This window comes from Dermacentor andersoni, chromosome 7, assembly GCF_023375885.2.
Source record: "Dermacentor andersoni chromosome 7, qqDerAnde1_hic_scaffold, whole genome shotgun sequence".
Lineage (NCBI taxonomy): Eukaryota > Metazoa > Arthropoda > Arachnida > Ixodida > Ixodidae > Dermacentor > Dermacentor andersoni.
In genome coordinates, this window is record NC_092820.1 from 91,756,559 (window position 1) to 91,773,871 (window position 17,313).

The 17,313-nt window shown below is 43.5% G+C and overlaps 1 pseudogene; it reads left to right on the top strand.

Annotated features, from left to right (window-relative positions):
* The first annotated feature begins 1,229 nt into the window (after positions 1-1,229).
* Positions 1,230-1,411, top strand: LOC126535010 (U2 spliceosomal RNA; annotated as a pseudogene).
* The last annotated feature ends 15,902 nt before the right edge of the window (positions 1,412-17,313 follow it).

The following is a 17,313-nucleotide window of genomic DNA, read 5'->3' on the forward strand; positions in this document are numbered from 1 at the left end:
ATATTTTCTTTAAGACAAGGGTTAAAGTACAATATTCTATGAAAAATACAGAGACGAAAGTACCTACAACGTAACCAAAGGTCAGGTTGACCTAGTGTTTTTTCATGGACGTGACGCTAGAATGACGTGAATAATTTGAGAGAATAAAACGGGCGGCGTGGTTCTGAATGCTTTCTGAATGCTTTCAAGGGAAATGACAAGATTGGCATGAGCAGAGTCCCGTATGGATTGTTGTTGCGGAGAACGCCAGCTTTCCTACCTGAAAGGCCATGAAATGCTTTCGCATTAAAAATGCAATACATACACACATTGCTCAAAGCGTGGACGTGTACACGTTACTCAGGTTTATGCATCAATGCGTTCAACACCCTTCAGTTGTCGATTTAACACCTTTCTTCGAGCAAAGTCACACCTTATGTGTGGTGTACACCCTTGTGACAGGGGGTTTTGGCCGTAAAGGCTGCTAAATGGTGTGGGCATGGGTGTAAATGCAGAAAGCACCCCTTTTAACACCCATAAGGGTGTAAAATGTTTAGTGTGTACATACAAATTACCTACAAGGCTCGTATCTGCACAAGCAGCGTGATGTTCAAAATGTGAATGACCAAGAAAATTCCGTGCCATTCCTCTCTGTGAAGGCGGATGACCAGCGAAGCTGTGTGTCTTGGCCTCTTAATGGCGAACTGTCCATTGCCGTGCCCCAATCGCCGTGTGCACATAAATGGAAGGCGAGGCGCGATTAGTCGCTCCTCCGCGATGTTGAGCCTCGGGAGATGATGAGGCACCGTGGGGGCATACATACCCATGTATTGTTGCAAAAGGCGGCACGACACCTTTTACCAACGAATCCCGGCACGCAGAACAGACACGCACCTCACCGCACTCTGGGGGCACACACTGCTTCACCGTACAGCAAAGACGATCGTGTGTTGGTCGACGTCCCGCAGTGCAGTAATGGGTGTGAGGTCACTCGAAAACTACAAGCGGTCACACACAACACAGGCAACAGAAAATTGGTTCCCTTCAAACTCCTTCTGAAACCTGGCCGTTGCTCCGGTGATACGCTCCAAGTTTGCGTGATCGGGATCACCTAGACGATTTGCATTTTATTCGGGCTCGCGGTCCTAGTGGGAAGCAGGCTTACGAGACCACAACCTCGGGAGTACGGAAGGAAGAAAAGATACGCAAGCGCTTGGAAAGCCGACAAAGACAGGGCGGTGTGAACGTAGACATGGCCGACGTCGGTCAAAGTGTAGTATCTGTTCTTATGAGCTTAATATCTGATGCGGATTGTATTTGGACAAATGATATTAAACTTATTTTTGCATGTTGGCGGAGTGCTTAAGGCCTGCTTCACCTTCACTGCCAGTCGGCCCGGTATTGCACCATCTTCGGGATCGGCTCACGTATGGGGAGAAATCCTCGATCTACACTGCTCGATACACGGACGCTATTTTTTCCAGAACCAAGCCATATACAACTTCGTTGTAAAGCAGTCGAGGGGCTATACCGGTCGGCCGCCGGAGCGATAGCCCAACAATGGAATTAAATTTTGATAGAAGTTGTTGGATATTAACGAGTATATTGTCACACTTTAGAGGTAGTGCTGCGGATGATCGGACGTGACCTGTAGTGCAGAGGAGCAGAATTCTTAGCTACTCACTTTTTTGCTATATAGACTTGTTTGCGTTACGTGTTTCAGCGACACGCATCTAGATTAAGAGGCATCCAGCCAATTGTTAGAAATCTATTCGACGTCGAAATAAAGCTAATGAAAGAATTACCGATATTGCTAGCAGATGTGCTTCCTCTGGCTTATCGTCGCGATTTCCGATGCACGAGACAGAATTACGGGAACTGATAACGGCAAAAGAGTCACAGGCATGCGTGGTAGACGCTGCGCAGTCAGACCGTAAGCTGGAGGGGCGGCCCCATAGGAGCTCCATTTTTTTCGGCACCACGCACTACAGAGCCTTTGCGGCGAAGTCTCTTCGCCTCGTTCTTACGAGGAGAATGTGAACAGGCTGCCCTGCGTCGGCGGTGAACTGCGGCTTGTGCTGCTGCTTGTCCAGCTGTCTGCACAGCGGTCTGTTGAGCCCGATGTTGCCTGGTTGCAGTCGCGCGCGCAGCTCCACGACTCACTTCTTCAGCAGTGGTTCGTACCTTGCGAGGAGGCGCCATAACGTGTACCGGAGAGCAAACACAGCTATCGAGACTATGCGGCGCACACGTCACATCTCTTGACCCGTCGCGCTATATAATGCTGTTGTTAATATTGTTGATGATGATGATGATGATTCATTGGCATCACCTTGGAAATTGGGCGGTGACAAAAAGTCAGCTATAACGCGCTCGATTTACTCAGGTAAACTATAGCCCGCTTGATTTAGTCAGGTATGGTATACGTGTTTTTCTTTACAGCATTTTTGTATAACCACCTTAACTTTCTTTTCATCCTCAAGACTTCTCTGTCTTACTTGCACCGCTACCTATGCAATTGCCGCGTGACGTGCCATCTGGTGTGATATTATGCAATTGCAATGTAAAGTGCGCACGCATCGAAGCTACGCGGCGGGCATCTCACATCGCGTGACAGGTGTCACGATACGATGTTAATGATGATGATTATTTATTGGTATACCGTTTAAAACGGGGTACTGACGAATAGTCACCGAGCCAGCTTAACTTATTAGGGTATACTGAAGTTGTTTTTGATTCTAGCATTTTTGTTATGCATCCCCTTAATGTCATTTCTTTTTTTCCCAAGCCTAATCTTTCTACTTTGTACCGCTACATATAAAGTACTACGAAGTGTGCAACCAGGTATAATAATATGCAACTTGCGCTTGCGTGCCTAGTAGTAACAAAAACACATTTTTGCAGCATTAACAACCTAACAAATAATGTCACGTATAACTTCTCGCGCAAAAACAAACAAGCTTTGTGGCCTCGTATCTTTTATGGGCGTAGTTGCCTGTAATCTCTCAAATTACTAGCCATCGAGCAAACCAAAGTAAAAAATAATCCTACACCGTTTCTCTTGTTGTAGGTGAGCGCAATTATTTGACAAGAAAGCACGCAAGGGATATTACAATTGTGGTCTTCAAGGAGAATGGCGCTGTCGCAGCAAAACAGTTCAATGACGAAGAGATCGCTGAAGTCTGCGACCTTTTACCACCTTCTCTGGCCTAATAACGTGCACCATTGTCTAACGCGCCTCTCCCACCGCCTTCCTCTTTCCCGCCAGCCTGAGAAAAAACACGGCGTGCTTTTCTAATCGCCGTGGACTTGCGCACGCGGTAGTTTGCGACATGAGCGTACTTGGCCTTCTACCATTTGTCGTTAGTCAAGCATGTTCTGGCTAAAAAAAAATTTAAAGCTTATCTTTTAACTCAGTATTAAGGGGTTCACTAGAACTTAGAGTTATGGTATTTTATTTCTAGTCTCTTTAAGCTCCGTTTCGGTATCTTGGGCTCCAATTCTATTCTCACTCCATCTGCCAGGCTGGTACCGTGATTTCATTCCTATTTTATTCCATGTGCCTGGAAATGTGGAATGATTCCGGAATAATCCTAACACTGGGGATTCAATGCAATGCATGTCAACCAACCAAGTGCAGTTATAACCCTTGGCATTAGGTTGCCACGATGACATACGCCTGCGTTTGCGCACATGCAACTTAGAATATTCTGGAAAAATATACGTCTTAAATATGCCACCAGAATAGAGCATACTGCTGTCTACGGTGTGGACAGGGCAGACTTGACTCGTAACGCCCGTCTACCCATTCGATAAGAGCAACTGTCGTCCGTAAAAATCAACACAAAACTTACACTTAGTAGAAAAGGCACAGAAACTTGTTTCACTGTCGCAAACATTTAAGCTGATATTCTCGTTCCTTATTTGATTTGTGTGACATTTTGTACGTTTCTCTATGTCTATGCATGCCGCTTCTGCTGGAGCCAATTAATTGTCCTGCAGTGTGTATAATTAAATAAATAAGTCGATAAATAAATAATAGTTCCATAATAAATGGAGATAAAAATGATCTTGATGCTCTGAACTATGACAATGTCGATTTTAAGAACTATACTAAAGAAAAGGTGCCAATATTGTTCCTAATTTTACTGATGAGATGAATTATTAAGAAACTTAAAATTCGATTTTCTTTGCAACGTTGATTAAAGTAAATATATAACAACAAACGCTCGTGTTTCGGTAACCTAGTGCCAACAGGAATTGTGGATTAGCATCGCCAATGTTAGACTGATTCCGGCATCATTCCGCATTTCCAGGCACATGGAATAAAATAGGAATGAAATCATGGTACCAGCCAGGCAGAAGGAGTGACAATATAATTGGAGCCCAAGATACGGAAGCGGAGCTTAAGGAGAAGGAATAGGAATAAAATACCATAGCTCTGAGTGGTGAGTTTAGGCGAAAGAACGAGACTGGCGAATTCGGCAACTCTACTTAATGAGAGTTGGTCAAAATATTATTTTTCTTATTTTTACTCAATACGGCTCTTTAAACGTCTACCAATAATTGAGATTACCGCCCTTGCCGGAGCAATTATAAAGAAGACTACGTTCTACACATTATACCCTTCTGATGACCCGGAAATATTTCTTCGTTACAACGTTAAGCTGTGTTGAAGACAGCAAGATTTAATTAAAGTTAATTCCCGAGCATGTAGTTAATGGTTTAAGGTTATTAACTCCTCAGTTTTAGGGAACTCCTTAATAATGAGTTAAAAGGTAAGCTTTCAATAATTTATTATTTAGCCAGAACATGCTTGACTAACGACAAAGGGTAGCAGGCCAAGAACGGCCACGTCGCAAACAGCCACTCGCACAAGTCCACGCTGATTAGAAAATCACGCCATGTTTTTTCTCACGTTGGCGAGAAAGCAGGAGGCGGTGAGAGAGGCGTGCTAAAAAATGGTGCATGTCATTAGGCCACCGAATGTGGTAAAAGGCAGCAGATTTCAGCAATCTCTTTGTCACTGAACTGTTCTGCTGATACAGCACCATCCTCCTTGACGACCACAATTTGAATATTGCTTGCGTGCTTTCTTGTCAAATACTTGCACTCACCTACTACTGGAGAAATTGTGTAAGATTATTTTGTACTTTGGTTTGCGCGATGGCTAGAAATTTGAGAGATTACAGGCAACAACGTCCTTAAGAGCTACGAGGCCACAAAGCTTGTTTGTTCTTGCTCGAGATATAGTACGTGACATTATCGGTTACGTTGTTAATACTGCAAAAATACGTTTTTGTTACGCAAGCAGAAGTGAAAAAAGCTATTCATTTAGCATAGTTGAAAGAGTGGAGTGGACCAGCTCAGCCATTCCAGGAGTAGGAATGGTCCTGCTCTCACCACTGAGAGGAGATGGAAGGAGTGGAATTACGAGGATTTCTGCTTTCCGGAATGGAAGAGGAATGAAGTGGGACACTACATTCCGCGACCAAGAAAGCCAGCGCTCATAGGGAGAGTATCACAAAAACAGTAAGGCCAAGTCTAGGGTACCGTCAACCACCCGATTTTGATTGCTGGTTTGGTTTCGCATGCCCGTGGAACACGTGGCTCTCTTTCAGTCCGTCCCATCTCGACTTACTCCTCCTGGTCGTTGTTTTATTTCTAATTGAATTTTATTGCGGACGCGTGCTTTCCGTGCATGTTTTCTTTGTTTGTCTCATTTTATTCTATTCGGCCACCTTCGGCACATTGTGTGACTGCTTGTTCTATGCTAATCGCAGTTACCAAGTGAGATGGTTCGGAATCTGACACTGCCAAGATGATTGACAAAAAACGAAGGTCTTGCTGACACTTCCACTCCGGTTACAGACCACTGTCTTCTTTCTCAGGGCTCGTATGACAAGGAGGCAGAACCCTGGGGACAGTAGTAGCGAAGCAGTTTTAGGTAATAACTAGTGGCTATTCGGATCTCTTGGGAGAAAACAATGGTTCAGTTTCTGAAGTTCAGTGAAGACACTCTGTACGTAAATGTGTCTTTCGGCGTCGTGTCCCCTGGAACTTTTGGGTCGTCAGAGTTGGTTGAGTGAAGTTATAACCTTTGGTATAAGGTTGCCACGATGACATACGCTTGCGTTTGCGCGCATGCAACCTTCGAATTTTCTGTAAAGATATACGTCTTAGATATGTCACCGTAAATGAGCATACTGCTGTCTGCGGTGTGGACAGGGCAGACTTGACTCGTAACGCCCGTCATACCCATTCGATAAGAGCAACTGTTCTCCGCAAAAATAAATACAAAACGTGCACTTAGTAGAAAAGGCATAGAAACTTGTTTCACTGTCGCAAACATTTAAGTTGATATTCTTGTTCCTTATTTTTTTTATTAGTTCTTACATTATTTCTTTCAAGCTTCCAAGAATAGGACGTCAGCTATGCACTGCAGGCCTTCGTATCACTGCGGATGAAGATGACGCACGGACTGCTCTTTCCTTTGCTCAAGATCGTTCTGCTTGCCGCGTTCCCGATCTACGTATGAGTGGTTATTGCTTTTGAATAGCCACATCCAATTAATTCAGTCATTCACCCATCCCTTCACGAGCTTCCTGCCGTCAGTAATTTTGCGCATGTGTCCATCACTTCGTCTAAGGTTCCCATTATTTTCTGTTGTGCGTATGACAAGAGCGGTTAGTGCGTAATTATGGCACTCTTCACAGATGTTGCGCTCCTGCAAGCAGTCATACCTTGCTTGGACGCAGCTCACTTAAATAGCTTCCTTCACTGAAATTGAAGTAGTAACGCAGGAGGTAAGGACAAAATAAAGCGGAGAGTTACAAATAAGGAAAACAGAAAACAACAGTCCTATAAAAAAAGAACAATGAAACAACCAGCAAAATTTGTAAATTTTGACTTGGAAGATGCCTCCTGAGAGACAAAGTTGCTGGGAATTATGAACAGACGAATAAACGTAGTCGACACTGTTTTATTCGGTCTTACTTATTTTCTTTACTATTGACACCGACAGGGAGCCAACTTTCAGAGGAATTTGCGTTAGAATTGGCTGAAAGCATGAGCGTGCTTCAAGGACACAAGAATTATCGAAAATAAACATATTGGGATCTACATTAAAATTCTAATGGTCCATAGACCAATGAAAATTTATGCGTTATCACTCATGTTTGAACAATATAGGTCAAGTGCGTTGACCATTTTTGTTGCTCGCAATTATTACATGAAGAAGTATACGATCTTCGCGGATAAATGAAATTGCTCTAAAGTATACTACGATGTTGCTAGTACAGAGCACATTCCGGCAAGAAAGAGAATTCAAAAAATTGTCACGTTTCCAAACGCTGCATGTTCTGTAGGCCGTAGAAATGCGCATGTATATTACAATGAATAATTGTAGTGCCTTACATTCTTCATGATGTTAAGGCTTGTACCTGATGTTAAGGCATATCGCACCTATATGTGAAGATTGCTCCATAACCTGGGTTATACGTATTTAGTTGAGTGCTTTGACAATGCACTGCTTCTTGTGGCCTTCGAAATACATGCATAGACACCAAACTCTCGAAGTCTGTTCGGAGCTCAAAACTTCCGTTCAAGAATGATAAAGCAGCCAAAAAAGAATATCAAGGCTTGAAATCTGTCTTTTGTGTATGATGAAGGTTAGAGGGCACATTGAACCATTTTCGCTGTCCAGGTTGTATGATGGGCGTTTTGATTGCTAGATGTCTCTTGAGAATTTCGGTACGTCGCCAGAAATGACAGACTGCATCTGTTCCTGATACGATAGAATATCACATCGATCATTTTGAAATTTTCTTTTAGCGCGAAGGACGATCGAGAAGCATGAACGGAGAGCGTGTTTTCAAATTGCTTGAAGAAGAGCCAGGACTAACTAGTCCGAATTTCAGTCCTTTTGTCACGTGAATGGTCTTTCTATTTTAACTCATCAATGTGGAAAATTTTGCACTAATGCGTACAGTAGATTACTTCGTATGTCGAATTTTGTGTCATACGAAAACAAAAGAAGTCTGCGTGGCCGGACCTTTAGTAAACACAACATAAAGGCACTATAAGAATAAAATCGTACTCCAGATTTGTTAGCTTTTGATACGCTATAAGATGTTACTGCCAAACGAGTATGCTGAATAAACAATGAGAAATGGCTTAGCTGACGGCCAGTTTCTTTCACTTATCTAGGTGCTGAGATAATCCGCTTTGTTTTCATGCCATGAGGGATAACATTCCTGAATGAAACCAGCTTGTTCACCAAAGGAGCACTTTGTATAAGAGCGGATGACTTAATTTATGGAATCACCCTATCAAAACGCCAGTTCCTTTGCAGTGTTTCCTGTAATTATCGAAAAGTAAGGAAAATCATGATTTTCAAGGCAGACATGGTACACCATTGTCTACCACAGTTTGCCTGACCACTGCGATAATTGCCGTCCCATAAGAGCCCCTAATCTCGACTTACGTTGCAACTGGCCTGATTAGAACGCAAATTAAACATTTATTCCGGATTCTTGACCGCCATCTTTCTTTCTTGCTAGCGCAGATCTCTCAGGCTACCTAAATTTTAGGAATTGTCGTAGCGCACGAGCCTTTTTTCGAAAGAGCTTTGCACCCATGGCGCGATCATCATTCCTCTTGTTCTCAATGCTCAAGCGCCAAGAAGCCTTCCAAATACAATGGATTACAAAAAATGTTGAGATGCCATCAACGCATATGGAGCAGCCTATATTACTTTGTTTTACATGAAGTGTGGAGGGACCGCGTTCATACGTACACTTCCGGTTTCGTCATGTCTGCCAAATCTATATACGGCGGCTGTCGTCCTTCGGCCAGGCTGGTCGCAGCGAAATTCCGAGCGTAGCATGTCATCATGTTGGCAGGATTAGTACTTCCTGTCGTTCATACCGCTGTCGACCATGTTCAACAGGAATTGTCGTGTAAATGGCCAATGCTTTGGTTTTCTGAGACAGGCCTTCAAAGCCTCAAGGCGGCGACGCATAATGGGAAATATCAACAGATAACTTCAAGGATGCTAGAATATAACCATAGCGCGATCAGAAAGGAGATGACAATATTTTCCACTGCCTGCCTCGCGAGTTTGGCGTAATGGGTTCATGAAGCTACCCGATCCCCGCATGATGGCGCACCATCTTTCCTCATCCCATCATGGGGAGAAGACGCAGCGAAGAAAATTTTCCTTTCCTTCACAGCTCACACTATCGAGCAATGTGTAAGAGTACTCTATCTCCGGGCCTGGCCCACATTGGACAGTACTTTTCTCGCAACAGCTTGCGCCTCGTAGAAACTGTGCACCGTTGTACAGACTTCACGGTCGCCCAAGTTAAGGAAGGATTTAAATTCACTGTCTACGCTCGGAACATGTACTTGGATTACGATGGGAATGAGAAGATTTTTCGTGATATTGATGGATACGGGAGCATGCTTTCATCCCATCAAAATGCAATTATATATTTAATTTTGCTCTGAAACTGGTGCACGATTACCCTGTAGCGTCGCTGGGCAGTGAAACAAAATCGTGGGTCTTACGGGACAAAACTACGATATGATTATGAGTCACGCCATGGGGGTTAGCAAGGATTAATCAATGACGATTAATTTCGATCAATTGAGCTTGTTTAATGCGCACCGAAAGCACGGTGTTCGGACGTATCTGCATTTCGCCGCCATTGAAGGGCAGCCGCAACCTGTTGCTTAGCAGCGCAACTCAAGCCACTAAGCCGCCACTGCAGGTTCCAACGGAGAAACAGCGCAATCAATCCGTGTACCGTTATGAAACCAAAAAGCCGTCCTAGGAGGGTTACATTGCTTTAATACAATATAATGTTGCCTAAAATTTTATTTTGTGTGCTTCTGCTAACTTGTATTTGGGTCAGAGAAGAATTTATTTCACGTTTCTAGCAAGCGCGTTGAAATGTGGCGCCGCCTTGTGCAAATCAACAAAGTCGCGGTGAGCGGAGTGGTGCATTCATGGCTGGCGTCCGAGATCAGCATTGTGTCCTGCAATCAGTAGTGTCCGCGCCTTTACACCGCTGTAAGAAGTCACGAAGCCGATCGAAAAACTCTGGTTTGAACATATATTCTCGCCTTCCAGAAAATCGCTGCCCGTTTTGACACTTACAATTGGCGGGCTGACTATTGCTCTTCAAAATTGAAGGTCCTTAATAAACTATACACAGTACCATTTGCATTTCTTCACCGAAGTACAAATATCATCGTCGTTTTAACATACACCACATGGAATAGACATATGCACACACGATTGCATGACACGTGATCACTGATGACATCACGATCCATGTTTTTCTAGCTTACGCTTGCCCAATACCTATCTATGTATTACACAGCGATCCCCATGACTTAGGCTCGCGTTGAACGGTTGGCGTAGAAATGATGGCATTGCCGTCGTGCGATCGTCTACAACGTGGATGTCGTCGTTCTGCTGGCGTCACAGACTCGTATGCTCTACAAAAAACACGCGCAACTACTTGGAAGATGTTGTTTCCACCTGGTACCGTTGAGCGGAACCCTAAACGATGCGTCATAGCCAGGTGCCGGCAAAACACTTCGCTTCGCATAAGAATGACTCTCACAGTGAGTGGGATCTGCAAAATATGTTTTATATTTCTTCCTTCTGCTTGTGGTTTCCATAAGGTGCATTGAAACTGCAAATTACTATATAACGGGATGGTCACCTTTGGCTGTGGAGTCAAAAGAAAGATATAACAATTCCAAATTTGTTGCTGCATCTAAAACAACCAAAGGCCACTTTAGAAGCGCAAATAAACCAAATGAACTATACAAATCATAACAACTTCATGCGATTTGGAATCTGTGATTGGCACAGTGAACGACAAAATGGTTCGAGCTAATGGAGTGTGGTTAGCACAAAACGAATGAAAAGTCAAAAGTAAGAATTCGAGCTAGTAAGTAAGATATCGTAGCACTATGTGTATTTGTTAGCCAATCGCGTTGTCCCCTGTTTTCCTTTTTTTCGTTCGGAAATGTCATATTTTCATGTTCTCCTCCTGGCTCGACATTCATTGGTGAACGATTATACGAATGGTATGCAGGCGATAGCTTGCCGCCATACTGAAGTCCACCGTCCCTCTTAAGGATATGTTTCATATTATAGTCATGGCGCAAGTTCAACAGGAACCAAAAGCTCTGACACATTAGTAATGGATCCGCATGCTGCCACTTGTAGCGAGTATGAAGCGTCACCTAGTATAACATGATTTGCGATAGTACACAAGCCGTACCTCTTTGCTCGGTGACAGATATGGTGGCATGATGACTAAAGCGATAGCCGAGTAATTGACGGTGGTGACTATGGTTGCGGTCGTCGTGGGCGCAAAGGAAACGACGGATGGATGGAAGGAGCTATCCCAACCAGAGCTTTGATCTCCAGTCACAATAAAAGAAGCCATTTGGGCTTGCATTCCTAGTTCTGCTATAAAACCAGAGTTTGCAGTTCTCTCAGTTATATCGATCCCATATAGAGCACCTAACACGGTAAAAGCAATATCTGAAAGTATATTAAGTGAAAGTGTTACAATGTTTACCAAATGTTCGCAAAATTCTACTCAAAAAGGAATGGTATGTACATTTCAGAGTAATGCGCCGCCCTGGCTTAGCGGCTGTGATGTTGCTATGCTGAGAACGAGGTCGCGGGATCAAATCCCGGCCGTGGCGGCCGCATTTCGATGGGTGTAAAGAAGAAAAACACCCGCGTCCATTCTAATGGGAGCAAGTTAGATATCCCCTGGTGACCAACAAAATTAATTCAGACTCCCCTACTACGACGTGTCTCATAATTATATGGTTATTTTGGCACGTAAAACCCTAAAACTCAATTCAAAATTTCAGAGTAAGGCATTATACATACAGTTTATACGTCTTAGGTGTATTATGAACTGCACTTTACATAATCTGTGATTTCCAACACTGAATGATCAGTTAGAGTTGTGCAGTTTATGCGTCAGTATATTATTTTGCATGTTTGCGATATTCCAGGATTTTGGCAAGACGATTTATATCATACATCAACATTTCATTCATTGAAATCAGTAGGTATCACTTCTTCTCTTTATTCACAGCTAGCACTCTCAAATTTGGTGCAATTGATGCCGAGCAAAGCGATTTTCAGTTGCGATGTACATAAATATGACCTCCTTGGATAATCGTTATCTTCATATAAATGTGAAGTTCGTCATTGACACCGATATAAAAGAAGTTGCGGGGTTGAATATCACATGTGGACGCTGGTCGCGGCAATAAGAGAGAGCCTTTGCTGCAGCAAAGATAGCTTGCCTGCTTTTACCGCGTTGTCATGTGGTAGTGACGGTGAATAATACAGCTGCAAATCTCTGAATGACGAAACTAACTTTTATGGGGTGAACTTGTGCCCACATAAGCAAGTTACACTCAAAGCACAGTGACAGCGGCGAACGCGGTAGGCGATCGTCGAAATCTGCTCTGTGGTGCAAACACGTGGCCTCGTAGGTTCCAGAATAATCGAAGATTCCAGAATAATCCCAGGTGTCTGCGCGTCTTCCAGAAATTTCTACACAATTCGTGTCGTGCATACAAACAATAACATTAAACAAGGTTCAGGGACAACACGAAGCGGATAGAACCCTCGATAACATTCGAGAAACTTCCGATACATGCAGGCGCGTCTTGCGCTGAGTGATAACATTTCTTAGACGGTGAAACTCGGTCACCTAATAAAGATAAACAAGTACACGTGTCAATGCCCCTTTTGAAAAAAGCATCACTTATTAAGGGAAAAAGTAACAAACTACAAAGACACAAAGTCCAAAGTAAGAAAGTCCAAAGAAAGAAAGTCCGAAGTTCCAGCTATGCGCAGTCCAAAAGTTCGTTAGCGCGGGTAAAACGGCTTAAGTCGCACCACTCAGACAATTTCAGGTGGGGAACGGCAACGCCGTGTTTGCGAAACACCGTCTGGCAAGACCTGATGGTCCAGTGCGCCAGTGCGTCGGACAATGTTGTAGGGTACGAAATAGCGTCGCAATAGTTTTTCACTGAGTCCTCGTTGGCGTATTCTGGTCGTAATTCAACATGGTCGTCGGGGTGGCATTCCAAGTAGCGTCTTCGAAGCTTGTAGTGCTGGCTGTCGGTCCTCTGCTGATTCTTGATGCGCAGGCGGGCGAGCTGTCGAGCTTCTTCAGCGCGCTGGCGATAGGCGGCGACGTCGACATTTTCTTCGTCGGTGACGTGTGGCAGCGTGACTTCGAGTTGTCGTGGGATTCCTTCCGCAAACGTGTTTGAACGCCCTGATCTGTGCTGTTTCTTCGACTGCCGAGTTCTAAGGAAATACGACAAACGAGAGCATGGCATCCCACGTCTTGTGTTCGACGTGGGATGCCAAAGGCGCTTATCAAAGCCAGAGCTTTGATAAGCGCGAACATAATCGCAACGTAAATGACGATTAGGGTCAAGTATATTGATGTTGATGTCACCGCATATGATGGTGTCCTTATTTTCAAAAACAAGTAAGTTTAAGATGGATTCAAGTTGTGAGAAAAAATAAGGAATCAATGATGAGGGCGAGCGGTAGATCGACGCAATGATCGTGCTTCTGCTGTTGTACGAAAATACGTTGATATCAAATTCTAGCCACACCGGTTCGCTGTTCAAGTTATTGAAGAAAAGGTCGTGACGGCGCCTATATGATGGCGATGAATCAATAAAGATGGCGGAAATGCTACCATGTGTGGAGTCAGGGTTACAGATTTCGGAAGTATAATTAGGTAAGCCGTATAAATTTCCATTATTCTCCGTTAACCATGTTTCGGAGAGGCATATGACAGAAAACGTGTGATCGATCACAGATAGAAAGTGTACAAGGTCGTCATGATGCTTTCTTAGGCTGCGTACGTTAAACTGAATCAGCGATAAAGCTGATGTGTTACCCTTCAGAAAAGTTTTAGTCTCCTGATAGGAAAGAACAGATCACTCTATAGTTATGTATCAAGACTTTGCTAGCGGCCACAATCTATTAAAATATAGACAGGTTGCCCGCATCACATATACAATGCAAGCGGCTATCATCACTTCTCCTGGCCTTTATTATGGAGTTATCTGTCCATAGATACTTCCACTTCTTAGACTTCTTTAGTTTCAAAACCGAAAAAAAAAATTCTTTTTTTTGTGGTGTTTACTGATCATTGACAAATACGAATCTGTCCGTCCCTTTATGAAAGCCAATGGCTACAGTCGTGATGCGCGCTTTCCGTGCCTTGGAAGCAACCTCGGCTTTCTTTCCTCTGGAGCAAAATCGCGCGACAACGTTCGATCCGATGTCCTTAGCCTCAACGAGACATCCAACCTTCACGCCGACTGCCTGCACCATGGCGAGACAACTCTCATCATCTGTGTTAGGAATGCCTTTTATCTCGATATTGTTCAAGCGCGAGTCTTGTTCCAGGGCAGCTAGCCAATCACCTAGTTGTCTGTTCTCGTCCTTAAGTGTTTTGTTTCCTTTTGCCAGTTCTTCATTTCTTCTCTTAACGCACTCGTAGACATGGCTATGTGTTTGTAAGCTCTCCCTGATTTCTGTGAGATCAGCACGAAGTAGCTCGACTTCTTTAGACAACACGGCCGTTGTCTGCATGATGCAATAATGAAGTGCAGTGCAAGAATCACTAAAGCACTAAAACAACTGGCAGCGGTGGAAGCGGGAAGGATTACAAGACAGAACAATAAATAAAGCACCAACCTGAGTTGCGCAGAACAGAATCAGTACGTTGTCCACTAGCCGCAACCGCTGCTGCCAAATGACGAGTCTTGACTGGGAGGATGTTCACGACTCAACATGAGTCTCCCATGTTGGTATCCAAGGGGTTCATTGAAGAGGGGCACATACTCAGCGGAACGTGACCCAAGTTCACCTAAATTCACGTCACGCAGTGACCAAAGTTGGTGTGAAAGAGGTTCATTGAAGACCGGCACGGACCTGCAGGTACCGAATTTAGTCCAGCGGTTTGTTTCGAACCCCGTTCCATAAGCACGCAAGTCTGATTCTCTACCCCTTTGCGACATCGTTCTCTCGAGGACAATAAAATGTATTTGCATTTACCAATTCTTCGTTTATTTTGGCACCATTACGCTCAGTATGAGCTACAACGCGCCGTCGCATTGCTACACGGTTTCGCATTGTAGCTGGCAGTGAGCATGACAGTACATTACGCCATATTTGACATTTTAGCAAGGCGTTCAGTAGAGGAATGATTGCATGTAGTGTATATGTGGTGGTCCGTTCTGTTGAATTCTTCGCATATTTACTAGTTTATTGATATGAAAGGGATCAGACGATGTAGTATTTGTCCATGACAAAGGCTTATCACACTACAGACCACGTGCCTGACTAAAGAAAAGGCTGTGTACCTGCCTGTTTTACTATATGCCTGACATCATGGAAAATTTGTCCATATAAAAGGTGTTAGATGATGCAGTATTTGTCGAAGGCAGAGGCATTCGGTCAGGCTCCTGTGTTCTGCCCGAAAAAGAAAAAGAAGTTGCACTGCCGTCAGGCATGCGGCCCCCGCTACTTCATGAAGCCTCCTAGAATGTAACATTTGGGACGTGTAGAAATAATATTAACATTACACCTTTTATTTTTACTTCATGATGGACGTGTTCAGTGCCGTCGTCACAGTTTCATTTTGAAAGGCGCACTTGAAGCAAGGCTCACTGCGATGACAAAGAAAAGTTCATTACGAAATAGCACATAAAAGCGCTGGAACGTGGCTCGTCTGCCGAAAGATTTTAAGGGCCGCAGTGAGCATCTTTACAGCTTTCTCGCTAAGAATCCACAAATACGAACCCTAGAAAAATGCGAACCCTGTTCATAATTTTTGTTTTATTGGCAAGCATTATTTTTGCGCGTGGAAATAACGATGAAGATGACATGCAACAAAGGCGCGTCCAATGGGAGTCACCCTTCTCCAACCCAAGGGTCCGCCGCCACCACCGTGTAAGTGATCTACTTATTTACTTGCGCGAAGCTTCGGTTGAATGTTAGGTAGAGGATCTGACAATGGCAGTTTTGTCGTGGCTTATCGCGTCTTTTTATACATTCGTTGCCATTCTTTCCGACCATATCGAATAGGTCCAGCTACATTATCTAACCAATATACATTTTTCCCTCCGAGTGGTATTTGAACACTGTTTTCTGTAGGCGCAAATTGCATATCAAGTCGGCGCTGTCTTGTCATCCTTAAGTTCCCCGGCGCTTCATTCCATGTAGTTTTCCTTGAAATTTTCCTACATGCCATTGGAAGAGTGCTTACCACGATTGTCCTTGTAGTTGAAATATAGGGTTGAATTCGCCATGTATCCTAACCTTCGCATGGTGACACAGGGATATGAACGACAATTGTCGTTTATGTGCGCGCGGTTCTTGTTTAAACTCGGTATTGCTTTGTTCGAAATAACGCCGAAAAAAAAAACAATATTCATGTGAACTATTCATCGCTGCTTGCGTAATACCTAATAGTGCACATGAACGAAAGTATAATGGGCATTAAATAGCCGACCATAGCAATACATACGTCATGTATACGTGCACTACATATATTGCATTGGTATTGTAAAGGCCGCTTTCATGCTTACTTCTATGCTTGCTGCACATCAGTACGCGTCACAATTGGCAGAAAATTCAGTTGAAGTACAGAATAGAATAAGCTGTTCTTGGTAAACGCTTTTTTTCTGTTCTATACAAAGTTACTTACCATAATAACTATACAAACAACATGTAAGCGCTAAAATTATCAATTGAATATTTTATGAGTTATTTTGTAAAATATATTTTATACACTCGGGCACTGAACCTCATTGTTATCACAGTGGAGAATGTTCGCTGGCTCCTGAAGCATTATGTTGTCCATGATTTGAAACATTCTTAAATATTTATTCTTTTCAACAGTATGCAGTGCCACAAAAATTGTATTTTTTTTTCTGATGGAACACCAATTGGCTAGGCCTACTTTTGCTTACGTCTGTTTTATGTTTCTCAAACTTACATCACGAGTGACATGACCACTCTGCCGTCCGTTTTCACACTACGTGTTATCCTTTTTTGCTAAATAATATGTTGTGATGCTTAGCGAGCAACGTCTACCCACCTCCCAGTGAACGCGCTCATACGCAAAATGACTGGCACACTGCGCTGGAGGCAACGAAGCAACGTGTTGTACATATTTGTAAAATTTGATTAAAGGAGGAATTAAAAATATACAGCGATTCCTACATCACTTGATATTATTT